Consider the following 13,695-nt stretch of genomic DNA (forward strand, 5'->3'; position numbering starts at 1 on the left):
CGGAGGAGGGAGGGGGGGGGAAAGGAGGAGGAGGCGGCGCGTGGCGCGGCTTGGGCGGGAACCGCCTGAGGGGCCGCTCCCGCCGCCCCCGCTTCAGCCCCCGCTCCCCGCCGCCGGCACCCGGCCTCCCCTCCGCTCCCCCCTCTTCCCGCTGGCACCCCGCTTTCCTCACGGAAAGAAAGGGCCGTCTGTTACCAACAGCCCGGCGCTTGCGGGGGGGGGGGGGGGGGGGGGGGGAGCGCCGTGAGGAAGCCTCTGCCCGCCGCCGGCACAGTCCCTCGCCGCCGCAGAGCGGTGGCACCTACGAGTGTTTCCCACAGGAATGGCCCTCAGCGGTCGCGTGTCGTCGGTGGCGGCGGGTGGGAGGACACCGGGTGACAAAGTGTTGAGGCAGGAGAGGCAGGCGGCACGGAGCGGTGCAGGAGAAATCCGGCGTGGCTCGTCTGTCCAGGCACCCGCTTCAAGTGCCTCATCGTGAAGCGCTGAGGGGTTTTTATGGACAGGGCGCACACGTGAGGTATTTGACATCTCGAAGCAGGCAGGACCAAAGGCCACCTCTTCAAGGTGGCCATGGCTTTCTTGGGTAAGGCACGAGAAAACGGGAACGTCGTGAGCAGGCGTTCAGCACGGAGGTGTGCAGGCTCCTTTGCGCACTGATCTGGTATGCTGAAATGTGCTTTTGCTTCCCAACCACTGCGTTAAACGACAGATTATTTTTTTAAAGTCTCCTAGGACATTTTTTCACCAGAGAAGGAACTTATTTCTACATGTGTAGCTACCTTTCCTCCCACAAGTGTGCTCAATTGCTCCTCCACTGTGACTGCACACTGTATGCAAAGTTAGACGGGATGAACCTTAGTGTACAAATGGCAAATGTTATACAGAATGAAGTCTACCATGAGAGCAAGTTAATGTTAGTCATTTAGTTTGAAAGCGTTCATTTTCACACAACATATCCAATCCAGACCGGTGGATGCAGTAACTGTCGGTGCTTATTCTTGCTGCAGCCACTGAAGAACTAAAGTTCACTGTCGAGAGTTGTGACCGTTGGGCTAACCATTAAGCAGACCTAGCAGATTATAGCATAGTTTTGGTTCTCTAGCAGTATTGCAAAATAATAATAATAATAATAATAATGCATTGATCTTATTTTTAATCCTTTCATTCTCATATTATGCTTCTATGGTTTAGAGGGAATAGAGAAAAATATTTGAGATAAAATTTATTTTGTTTCTCAAAATAAAGACCTTCAGAAAGAGACAAAAGATCAGAACATTTCTCTGAATTGCGACAACCTATTCGTAATCCCTTTTTTTTTGCAATTGAATCCAAGTGCTGTGGTGCCAAACTGGAAAATGGAAGAAACTGTGCTCCAATGACCACCTTAGGATAAAATAAAAGAAGGAAATAAATCCCACAGTCACAATAAACTTGCAGATGAATCCATTATTGATAAACCATTGCACTTCTTAGTATAGGATATTTACATCTTGTTATTTCATATGTGTCTTTTTAAGGTCAAGAATATATATTTCAAAATTAAAGAAACTTTGCTCATGAATATTAAAGGAGTTCTCAAAACAAATCAAACTGCATTTTGATTGAAAGCTATAATGCTTGAAGTATACAACAAGAAACCACATGCTTGATATCATCAGTATAATTTCTGCATGGTCATTCCCTTCTTTCTTTCTGCTTTTCCCACACCAGCAACTGACCCAAGTGAAATTTAAGCAATATGTGCATCACTTACGTCACTGCTCTTGAAAACCCACTCCTTTGCCTGGAAGGATGAGGGATGAAATTTGTCCACAAGATGACATCAGCATGCAGCAAATTTTCAGGCAAATCCAGTGGCATAACAAAAATATGTATTCCTTGTTCGCTGGGGGATTTTCCCGTGCAAGTCCTCCTTCCTGCAGGGGGGCTTTATTCTCCCCTGCGGTTGTCCTGGCTGCAGTGGAACCTGTGTGGGTCAGGGCTGCCACAGCGACAGTGCTCCCCTGGCTCTTCCCGTGCCCCCAGTGCCACAACACACCGCTTGCGCCTCAGTTCACTTTTTAGAAAATGCTACTAAGTGTCTCACGATAATCTGAGGGGCAGGGAGGGGGGGGCGAAGGGGGAGTTTTTTGCAACACTGGGTAAAAATGTTACTTTTAAAAGCTATTACGCCATAGTTACTTTTCATTCTACTAATGTAATTTCAGTAGCGTGTTTGGGGTTTTGGGTTTTTTTGTTTGTTTGTTTGTTTTTGGTGGGTTTTTTGTTTGTTTTGTTTTGTGTTTTTTTGTTGTTGTTTTTGTGGTTTGGGTTTTTTTGTTTTGTTTTTTTTTTTTGCACAAACAACCAAAACTGAACCCTAAAGATGAAGAGCAAGAACGTCTCCCTTCCTCCTGCTCTATCCCAAGCTCTGAATTATCATTAAGTGGATATTACTAACCCATTTATAGGGACTGGAAATAATTAAGACAAACAATTTAAGCAATCAAGTTTTTCAGATCTTACAGCCTGTTTTAGCAGTACTTTAAATGCCCTTATGTGATAAAGGACCTTTTCTAAAGTATATCAAGAACAAGATTACAGAAATGTTTTATTGGAGTTGTTCTTGTTACAACTAATTGTACAATCACACTAATATATAGCAGTGAACTCAGTGTGCAGGAAACCAAAGTAAATGTTGAACCTTCCTTAGCACAAATTCAGAGACCCAGATCCAGGAGCCTTTAATCAAAATTCCAATTAACTTCAAAGAGTTTTACTTGAGTAAAAATTGCAAGCAGAATCTAGTACAGAAAAATTACCATTTTAATTGCTAGTATCCTGATTACGTGTTTCAGTTTCCAGTTGCTACAAGTACTTACATTAACACTGAAAAATTATTAATGGTCATTTATATTCTACAAAGCCTAATTCGGTGAAAGACTTTTTTTTTTTTTTTTTTTTTTTCCCTCCAGGAGACTGCAGCAAAGATCAGCATAGTTTCAAAACAGCCCAACACATCCCTGAAGAAACGCTGCTTGATGAAGCTTCAAGAGGTGACCTTGCAGCAGGAGCTAAGCCTCGGCAGCCTGCGAGCACGGTGCTGCCACCGCTCCGTAGTGCCACGGGAGCTGGCAGCCATGAAGAGCTGTGCTGCCGATGCCGTTTGCGGTGTCCATTCCCCGACTCCGTGAGTAAACCGGCCTCTCTTGCTATACGTTTAATTATCAGTAGGTGGCACTCATCATGCTGCTCTGCGAGCGCCGGTCCATTTTATAGGCAGGTCACGGTCTCGGTGTGCAGCCTCGTAACACATCACAGAAATGAAGAACGGCGAAGGGGCACGGTCAGTGCTGCTCTGGCCCACGAGAGCAGCCCACTCGGAGCCCTGAGCGGGCTCAGCAAGTGGAGTGGGTTGAGGCACAGGCAGGGTGCACAGGGTATCGGTGCAGTTAAGCCCAAAGGCATCCGAAAAATCACCCTGTTGGCATGCCTGCGTCAGGTCAGTAGTTTCTAATGGTAGTTTCTTAAAACCCATGCACAGAATGCAGCTGCCCCCTGGTTTACCCGGAGCCTTTGTGACAGCAGCCAGGGAACAATGTGTTTAAAGTCGCATTTTTGCTGCACGTTCCTCACCTGGCTCTGATCCTCCCCCAGCACAGGGATTTCCCGACAGCAGCTGGATGGCCCGCAAACCACAGCCCCAGTGCAAAGTAGTGCTCTGCCTCCAGGGATTACACAACACACACAAGGAAAACAAACATACAAGTCTCCTGGCCTTGGCCGAAGGAGTTAGTCCTAGGAGATGGAAAAAAGATCACCTGGCCCAACCTTAGGTCCTTCTGAGAGCTCTGGGTGGGGCCTACCATGAAGAAAAATACCTCCTGTGGCTTCAATGTCATTTCACTTCCCCTTTTAGCCCCTTTTTATCCCAGACTGTGATCTTCTAAACACCACACAGCTGGCACTTTGTCCCTTTGTGTCACCTCAACTTGGTGAGGAGCTCAGTTTTCCTCTGCACATTGGCTCACACCCAGGTGCAATTGCGAACCACCAGGTAGGTGTTTCTTCTCAATCTTCCTAGAAGAAGATCAGTGCAGAAAGTAGCAGCTACCATCTTTCTTCGAAAATTCCGCTGGAAGAGGACTTGTTGTTTTCTTGCCTGTTAAACTATAGCTCAACAGTTATAGCACACACCCAGCAGTGCTAGCGATCAAGGTCCAGTCCCTCCTCTGTTCTTCAGGGCCGTGAATACCCATCTTCTGGGAGACTGCCCCAAACACCAGATTATTTTATCTCAGGGGCAAGGGGAGCACACATTCACCCACCGAAGTTGTCCCAGTGCAAGACAAATTCAGAGTTCACTGGGCCAGGGAACAGGTGTGACACATCTCACCTTCGTGGTCATTTTCCTGGGCAAGAGAAGATCTGTGTCCCGATCCCGATCCCTGGCTGTGGGTACCTGTTACACAGTGCCCGACTCATGCGAAATACCTAAACGGGTCCTAGTGAAGGAGCTGAAACACCAATCTCTGCTTTTCAATATAAGCACTTAGCTAGAGAACAGTCTTCCTTTTCTCTGGGCCACTTGGACCACTGAGTACTTCTGTGTCACAGCAAGAGTGATGTATGCTGGTTTGGAACACCAAGTACACAGTTCAGATAAATTCCTCAATGGGAAGCTGTAGTAGGATTTTCAGTGCTCTGAATCCTATACTTGAAGTGCGGGTGTGTTGGGGGTCTTAAGTGTTTTTGTGGGTTTTTTTGTTTTTGTTTTTAATATGTGGTTTCAATGCAATTGTGTCTTGTTGTTTCAATTAATTTAAGTTTTGTTGTTTTAGTGAAAGCCAGCCCATCTGTGGACATATGATATGTCTTTGAAAAGCCTTGGCTCCCACATGCTCTATAGAAATTTCTTCAGCTGTTCATTGCTTAAAATTTCCAAAGACTCCCACTCTTATGTATGATCCTCTCGCGGCACCTCCTGCCTGTAGATCACCCAGCCCTAAAAATGTTTCCTTTCACAGAGGGCTATTTGCATGTGGGACTGTGCATGTCCCCCGTTCCTTCTACTGTGAAGGGGACAGAGTTGCAGTGCTCACCTTCTCCATGTCTGAAGCCCCCTGAGAATTTTGAAAGACTTAAAAACCAGGTGTGGGCCCAGCGAGCCTTTCACACTTAGCTGAGGGTTCAGCATCTGTGCAAACCATGATGTGATTGGCATTTGTGTTCAGATCTCCTGCTTTGGTGCCAGAAACAGGCAACCAGCCTTCAAGGCAGGACACGTTTGGGTTATACCCTTGGGATGCAGAAGCTAGGAGAGGTTCTTCATCCCTATTACAGACATACCATACTAAATCAAGCCCTGCCGTGCCAGGCCAGATGGAGTAGAGCAGACTGGGCTGGTGGAAGGAGCACGTTACAGTCCTTCCAGTCTGAGGAGAACACTTAGCTTAGACATCTCACTTTCTGGGAGAGGGCTCTGACCACACAGCTACCATTTACATGCATGCCGGACTCTGCGACGGCAGCACCTTTCTGAGAGGTCTCTGTCCTAGTGAGTGCCTCACCTGACATCATGACAGAAAAGCTGAAGGGAGGCGGAGGAATGCACAGCCATAACTCCTAAACTCCAGGGAGGGATTGAGCTCTCACACGTCTTCTGCCTTTAGGCAGCTCTTTGTCCGGGGTGATGGTTTGCCCTTCGGGGGTGCCTCCTTATATCAGTCAGAGGCCAAAAACCTTAGTGAAGTCCTGGAAAGCACCTCAGCACCTCTGTGTCTCGCTGTCTGGGTCTGAGAAGGCAGTCACTGCCACCAGCACCAAGCTTGTGATTTGTGTGGAGCATACATTCTCCTTCTTGTCGATGATTTCCTATGTAAAAAACAAGCACCAGCTCATTTCTTCCCCAGGGAATGTCCTTTAGGCCCTTTAGAGACATTCCTGATCTTCGTGCCTGACCACTGTCTTTGCCAAGCAAATGGAGCCCAACTTCTGCCTCCTAAAAGATGGGAGTTCGTGGCTTGTCACTCAGGAGGGTCCTGGTGGTGCGCAGGGAACAAGCTGGTGAGTCCCAGGAGGAGGGGGCAACACTCTGCACTGTGTTGCCTCTCTGCCCTGTCTCTTGGAAGCAGTATTTCCTGAAATGATGCAGAGAAGGGAGTTACTCTAATTTGTTACTCAACTACTGTTGACTTGTCTTGTGCATTTGGACTTGGCAAAAAGCTGCTCTGAGACTTGTCCACAGAACAGAATTAGTATTATCTACTGCCTAGTGGCTGGGTTACAACGATGAAAGTAATTTCTGAAGCACGGGGAGAGGGGTGAAGGGCTTCAGAGTGGAACAAAGTGCCCTAAGGAAGCCTTCGCAACCACCCTTGCCTGATTTCCCTGCACACAGCAGCGTGTGTGCAGGCTCTGAATGGCGCTTGTTCATTAGGTGGCACTGCAGGCCCAGGATTTCACAGGTGAACTCAGTCTCCAGAGGGCTCCTCTGGGCCTGAGTGGGGCTTTGTAGGCTCAGACGCTTCTTTGCCCCATTTGCATATTTTTTTTTTTTTTTTTCCCTGGGGAAACATGCTGTCCTGACAAATCCTGGAAGAACACAGAAGTGGTATTGCAAAAGCAAAACAGCAGCAATCAAGACTTCCGATAAAGCAGCCCTGGCCTGAAGTCTCCAGGAACTGCACAGGGGGGGCCTGGAGCTGCTTGGGGTAAAACCCGTGCAGAGGACCTGCAGTCCACCCGCCCGGCCAGGGCAGTGCAAAGGGCAGCGCTATGGGGCTGCCACTTCCCCCTGAACCAGGAGACAACAGGGCTGGTCCTCTCAAAAATCTCATCCTTTGCCGGCGGAGAGGCCTCAAAGGCTGCTGACGATCCAGAGACACTTGCTCTTGGAGGAGAGGGCACCGTGCCACTGCCCCCGTGCCTCCTGCCTCTGCTGCGGGGGCCGGCAGCGATGGCTGGTACCTGCCCCGGGGCCCGGAGACTCCCGTGCATTTGAGTAGAAGTTACCCAACACATCTCAGGCTGCGCCTCTTCCATTGAAATGCCCTGAGCTGAACCGGGGTAGGGAAGGTGCCTGTGTCCTCTTACAGCCCTTGCAGCCACCTTCGTCCTCACCTTGATTTCCTTGACATTTCCTTGGTTAAACGTTTATACAAGTTTTCAAAGCCAGGGAGCGTGCAGGCAAGATCCAGGAGTATTTCCCTTGAACAATTTGGTTTGAGGTGTTTTAATGCCCTCCTCCCCTCCCTGCCAGTTATTCCTGGCCTGGCACAGTCCTCACAAGAGCCCAGCTTTACCAAGGCACACCTGACTTGGCTGGCAGCTGCCCTGGTTATTCCTGTCCCAGCACCCCACTGGAGCTGGGCCTGGGCTCCTCCATCCCATCTGGCAGCTTAGTCATTCTCCAGCCCCAGGTCAATAACCTGCAGCCTACTCAGTGCCCCTCTGTCAGAAGCTGAAAGATAAATGCCCTTGAAATCTGAAGTAACCACGATAATTTTATTTTGAACAGGAAAATGTACTGTTTTTTCCCCTTATCTAATTGATTAGGAATGTCAAATATTCTTTTCTGTACACCGTGCATGCCTCTTATTTATGTAGGAAGCAGCTGGTCTGGGGATTGAGCCAAACACTTTTTTCAACTAGAAAAAATTAAGCTTTCTTTTGGGGCTGGGGGCGGGAGGGGTGTTACTGTATTTCATCGCGAGTTGACAGATAGAATCCATCTCTCTGCTTTTCCCTCTGCGTCCTGACATGTCTCTGGGAAACGCTTGCCATGTCCCCGCTTCAAAGAAAACTGCAGGTGTCTGGTAGAACGGGGGCAAGGAGGGAGCGCCGAGACACGGTCAGGCCAACGGGATGTTCGCAGCTCAAGAGCCATGTCTGGTCGTCTGAATGACATCAGAAAAAAAAATCGTGGCTTTTGTCTGGGTAGATTTCTGTCCACTTCTATTTCTGCACATTGCTGAGCAGCACTAGAAGAAGCAGTTACTATCTAGAGGATGATATTAGCGTTGCAGTCCGCGTGACTCTAAGTAATTCCTTTCTGTAATGGGCTTAAAATGGAGCATATGTTCCCGTTTTTCTTAGTAGGCAGTTATGCTTCCCATCTGAAATTATACAGCCTTAGACTGCATTTCAGAAAGTTTTCTTAGGAAAGGCCTGAAATTGCAGCGTAGTTAGATTTGTTGCTGAAGAAATCTGTTCATTCAGCCTGATTGACAGGTACGGCACTGTCTGCTTGCAAAACCTGACAGAAAGATGGTTCCTCTTACAATTTGGTCAAATGGGACAATTGAACCCCCCTTAGAAGATGTAGGACTTTGTAGAGTCACCAGTCATCCTAACACCTAGAAGTTCATGCGAAGAAAGTTGCCAATCAATGGAACTATTTTGTAGGATAAACATGTAAATAATTTAAACATGAGGAGAAATAGACAATGAATGTTATAGGTGCCACTGTAAAGCTGTCACTATGGATGTACTTCATCCCAAAGCAGCCTGCTGCAGCTCTGCATGACCACAGCTGGTGGTTTTGGGAGTGGGTAGTTTGTTAAAGGGGGATGTACAAAAGAAACAGTGATGGAAACACTAAGTAAGGCTGAATATTGCAGGAGGAACATAAAAGTGTATCTCCAGTAAGACCTCTGTTCACAGAAGGTGAGAGCAGAGGTGGGTCATGCATTGGTGGATCGTTGAACCAGCAATCATTCATTCAATGTAGGGTCGGCATCACCTGCAGGAGGTTTATACTGGTGAGGAGAGAGCTGGGAGATACCGAATAAGTGGGGTGGTGTCTTACATCTCCTTTTAAAAATGTTCACATGACTTTTCATCACTCAGCCATGGCTGATGTCACCACTATTGCTTCCCACTTTCTGTGATACAGATCAGCTTGGAGGGTTTCCATCACACATCCCAGATGTGTACCTGCCTCCATAACCAACATGGGATCTTGCTGGACTTTGCCGTTGTAGTTAGCAGAGAAGCCACAAATGGGGTGCAAGTGGGTGGGAAAATAGAGCTAGAGATGGACTTTCCCAGTTAAAATAGCACATATTCCCTGTGGCAGGTTGCTATGGGAAGTGATTGCTCTGACAGTCACTTTCAACATACCTCAGCCTGGTGAGTTGGCATGGCACTGGTACAGCTTTCAACAGGCTCACACGTGAGGTGCCCAACAACCAGCCAAGCCCACCACTTATCCACAGAGGCCTCTAAGCTCGAGTCCTGAAAACCATTAAAAATGATTTGAAGATCATGTTCACACCAATATTGAGACAACTTGGACTATCCTGATGTGAATATTCCCCCTTTCTTCATCCTCGTTTTTGCGGTGTTTCCGAGAGCCATTTAAAAGCTGAACCTGTGGTTGCCACTAGGTCTGGGGGCAGAACGACACTCTCTGCCACAGAGCTGGATATTCGGCCGTAACTGAGATGCCGAATGCTGCTCGATGAGATCGTAGGGACGAGGCAGCTGAAAAGGCTTGACTTCACCTGGTTTGGCAGGAATTGCTGGGATTTGTTTAATCAGCTAGCCAAACAAAGTCGAGCACCTGCTCCCTTAGCAAAGGAGGTCAAGCAGCAAACGTTTTGCTGGATAAAATGGTTTCCACCAAGTCCTCACCGACGGGAGGGAGATCTGCCAGCAGCGCTGCTCTCCATCAGCGAGGCCGGTTCGCGGGGGCTGACCTGCACATAGAGGCAAATACGGGCAACCTGGCTTCCCCCGCCAGGCGTGAGGACACGTATGCGCAGTGATTTGGGCCAAACGTTTGGGTCTGGCTCTTCCAGATTTTCACTTGTGTTATCAAGAGCTGGTGAATTGCCAAAGGTTTGGCAGCTAATAAAAACAAACGCTGTGCCAGATCCAGGGAAAACCCCACGCTCAGGAGCAAGTTGCTAGCCCCAGCAACTCTTTCCTACATGTTTCAAGATCCCCAAGGGACATATTCCTTGATGACACTGTTGGAGAACGAGGCACACTCTGTATGTTGAGCAAGCTGGATTATGCTGAGGCAGTAGTTCCCATGATCAAATCTTAGCACTAACTGTAGTCGTTAAATAAATCAAGAGAGGAGCTGTGCTCCTGTACTTGCTGCTGCTTGTCATACACTGGCACATTGTTCTCCCGAGGTGGGATTCACTGTGCTTGGTGTTTGCCAACTAAAAATTAAGCACCTTAAATTGAGCTGACTGAAGATGAAGCAGTCAAACACTAGCAGCCCTTGTCTCCTCCTCTAGACAAAGGAGAGTGTTGAGCACTGCCACAGCATGATTCATCCCAACCTTAAAAAAAAAATTAAGCCAGGGAATTGAGTTGCTTTCTGGACATGCCCATCTCGCTCTACTAACTCTGGAGGGAGCTGAGACAGCTGGCTGAGACTTCAGAGCCAACATTTAGGTGTCTGCTGCGAGGTGAATCCCACCGTTGGCCAAGAAGGTGAGCTTTCCGCCCTGGCGAGTGACCAGAGTTACCACCACACGTGAACGGGTTTGGGTACACGTGGAGGGCACAGCAAGCACAGGGGAAATACGAACACGCAGCCTCCTCTGGGGATCTTGCTGGACTTTGCCGTTGTAGTTATCAGAGAAGCCACAAATGGGGTGCAAGTGGGTGGGAAAATAGAGCTAGAGATGGACTTTCCCAGTTAAAATAGCACATACTCCCTCCTCTGGGGCTGCGTGTTGCACCCCAGCTCTGCCCCGGTTTCTTTCCTAATGACCTCCCACTAATCCATCTCCAAAACCTCTTTGACGTGGCTAACATTTCCTCAGAACCCAGCTTTCACTGGTCAAGAGGTTACCCTGACTGCTGGTGTGACTGAGCGCATACACCCTGTAGCAGGGGGCAGGTTTATCTCCTGGGTGGGAGGAGAACAGACCAGAACAGTGTGAAGAATATGTCACCTCCACAAGGCATTTGCTGTCACCCACATCACAAATCCATCACCCAGCGGCAGGACCTGACGTTTGAGCCCAGACAATACCGGTGGGTGGGACCTTGGATCTGGCTTTTCTGGATTGCGCAGGAACATCAGCGCCCAAAGTCGTGAAACAAATGAGTTTGCTCAACTTAGGGCGTCAGTGGACATGTATGTCAAATGCCTACTCAGACCTGCCATCTGCTCCCCCAGCTGCAGAGTCTGGCGCTCTTTGCTCGTGCCAGGGCAAGGCCGGCCGGCTGCACGTGCTTCTGACTGAGCACTGAGCCTCGTCGGTGAGAGGGACGTGCCGTGTCTGGCAGCACCCGAGAACTACTGCGACCGTCCTGCCCAGCAGCTTGCATCCTCCTGCAAGAAATTAGAAATCCGGGGAGACACATGTGCAGCTGAAGTAATGCCATTTTGGGTACAAAGACCACGGTTCAATTTAAAATGGGCGACTACTTTCTTTCTTGCACCTGCTATTTAATCAGAAATCCTGATAATCCTGAGACAAAGAGGTATGGATCTGATCAGTCCCTTGAAGACTGTTGACTGACTCTGCAAACAAGCGAGAGGCGTGGTGTGTCAGATGCTAAATTTCTCAGGAAAGAAGTTAAAATAAACAAAACCAGTTTTACTTGGATCCCTCTGCAACGCAGACATTTAAATACAGTCGGTTGGGTGCCAGTGACACTGTCATTGGGAAGAGAAATCCTGAAGAAAAGAAAGCTGAGCACATGCCAAATGGGAACTGAAGAGCCAAGGTGCAAGTAACAGGGGTTCCCCTCATCCCAGCCTGGAAGCCTGGCCAGAAATGTCATGAAACCATTCATCCCACACGTGATGTATATTGTTCTATTATTCTGTTTTATTTAATCTGGCAATAAATTGACGTATATGATAGGATTGCCGTGATTAGCTTGTACGGATGCCTTCATAGCCTGGGTATGGCTACCCCAGGGTGGCTTGCGATGGCCACCTAGCTCACCTTGAAGAGATATTATCCTGCAAAGCGGCTAAGCCTGGATGACGCCGGTGGAGTTGGGAGAAGTGCTGAAGAGCCCCCCGCTCCCCACGGGGAAGCCGGGCGGGGGGCGGTGGGCAGCCCAACCGCAGGGCCCTCGCCCCCCCCCCCCCCCGCCGTGCCGGCAACCGGCGTCCCACAGCAGAATCCCCACGAGCAGCAACCCCGAAGTGCCAATGCTCCCGTGACAGGAGCCGTCCGCGCTGACCGACCCCCACGCAGCAGAGGAGAAAAACAAAAACCGGCCCAGGAGGGCCTTGTTGCGAGAAGGAAGTATTATTTAACTTGCATTGTGTTGGGAGAGGAAAACAAGGGTCCTGGCGCTGGGCCAGGTCCATTGGCTTCTTTTTTTTTTTTTTTTCTCTTTTCTTTTCTTCTGGGCAATTGTTCTAGTGAGGCCAATTTTTTTTTTTTTTTTTTTTTTTTTTGCTTTGTTTTGTTTTCTTTGGTGTTTTTGGAGTTGACAATGCGCGGGGTAATTTCTCGGCGCTCTTCCTGTGTTTTGGCACGGGGGCTGCCCGAGCGCTCAGCCGTGTTTCCTGTGGCAGAGACGCCACCGCCGCTGCCACGGCCGCTGCCACCCGCCGCGTGGGTTGCATCATCGGGCGAGCGGGGGGGGGGGGGGGGGGGGCGTGGGGGGGCTTCTCGCCTGTCCCGGGGCCGGGGGGCAGTGAGGGGGAGAGGCGGGCAGTGGGGTGAGTCAGTGTGGAAAGGCAGCTCGCATTTCTGCGGGGTGACTCACCAACCCTTAGGAAGAAAAAAAAAAAAAAAAAAAAAAAAAAAAATTCCAGCCAAATTCTTTCGGGGAGGTAAACAAGGTCACGCAGTGCGGCGAGATCCTGTTTACCTGAGACAGGACGTCTTTGCAGGGCCCGTGCTGGAAGCGGGGACGTGTTGACATGACTCAGGGTGGCCGGCGCAGGGGGATGGGGCTTGGCCCGAGGGTCCCGGCTTCGCTGCGGCGAGGAGGGGGCGAACCCCCTCCGCCATGGGGCTGGATGCTCCCCCCCAACCCCCGGAGGGGATCACCCTGTGGCTCCGCCAGGAGGGAGGACGGTGGGCGAGGGACCACTGGGTGACGATGGCAGGGGCTGTGCCGGCACCCCGATGCTCACCTCCAGCCCTTGCCGTGCCTGCGGCCCCGGCAGCTCCGCTCCACTCCTGCCCGCTTGTCCGTACCCCGTCACGAGCGGGCGCTTTTGCCACGGCCCTGCGAGAAAGCCCCGGTGGCCACACGGTTAATCAGAGCCCATTCCAGACGCTGACTGAGTGTTTTTTCCTGATAACAAGACGTGTGTGAGTGTACGTCGCTCGTCGCTCGGGTGAATATCCTGTTCTTGCGACGGGCCGGAGGAGCGGGGGGCAGCCGGGGCGGGGGGGGGGGGGGGGGTGGACGACAACAGGTCAGCTTGCCGGGATTTCGCATTCCTGACATTCCTGTCTTGGCCGGCAGCGACTGCAAAACAGCCCGGAGGGGAGGATGGGGCACCCACGGGTGGCCATTCCGGCCACCTGCGCACCCACGCTTTGCCTCCATCACTGTCTCCCCGGCGAACCTGGCCGCGGCACGGGGGGTGGGGGGTCAGCCCGGGCAACTCCTCTGCAGCCACCGGGTCCCCGGGTGGAAGTGGCCCGGTCCCCTCAGCGTCTCCTCTTTCCCTGACAGTCTCGGCCCCTTTTCTGGCACCTGTCCCTCGGTTTGACCTTCCCAGCCGTGTCCTGGGAGCGCCTTTTCCCGCACGGCCCCCACGCTCCA

The 13,695-nt window shown here is 50.3% G+C and overlaps 1 long non-coding RNA gene across 1 annotated transcript; it reads left to right on the plus strand.

Moving 5' to 3' along the window:
* Positions 1 to 74: 74 nt before the first annotated feature.
* LOC116962610 lies at positions 75 to 11,812 on the plus strand. The gene is made up of 3 exons (XR_004407673.2): positions 75 to 517; positions 2,955 to 3,169; positions 11,126 to 11,812. It is a non-coding gene; the product is annotated as an uncharacterized LOC116962610 (long non-coding RNA).
* Positions 11,813 to 13,695: the final 1,883 nt, after the last annotated feature.

This window comes from Tyto alba, unplaced genomic scaffold, assembly GCF_018691265.1.
Source record: "Tyto alba isolate M040663 unplaced genomic scaffold, T.alba_DEE_v4.0 Super-Scaffold_2, whole genome shotgun sequence".
NCBI lineage: Eukaryota > Metazoa > Chordata > Aves > Strigiformes > Tytonidae > Tyto > Tyto alba.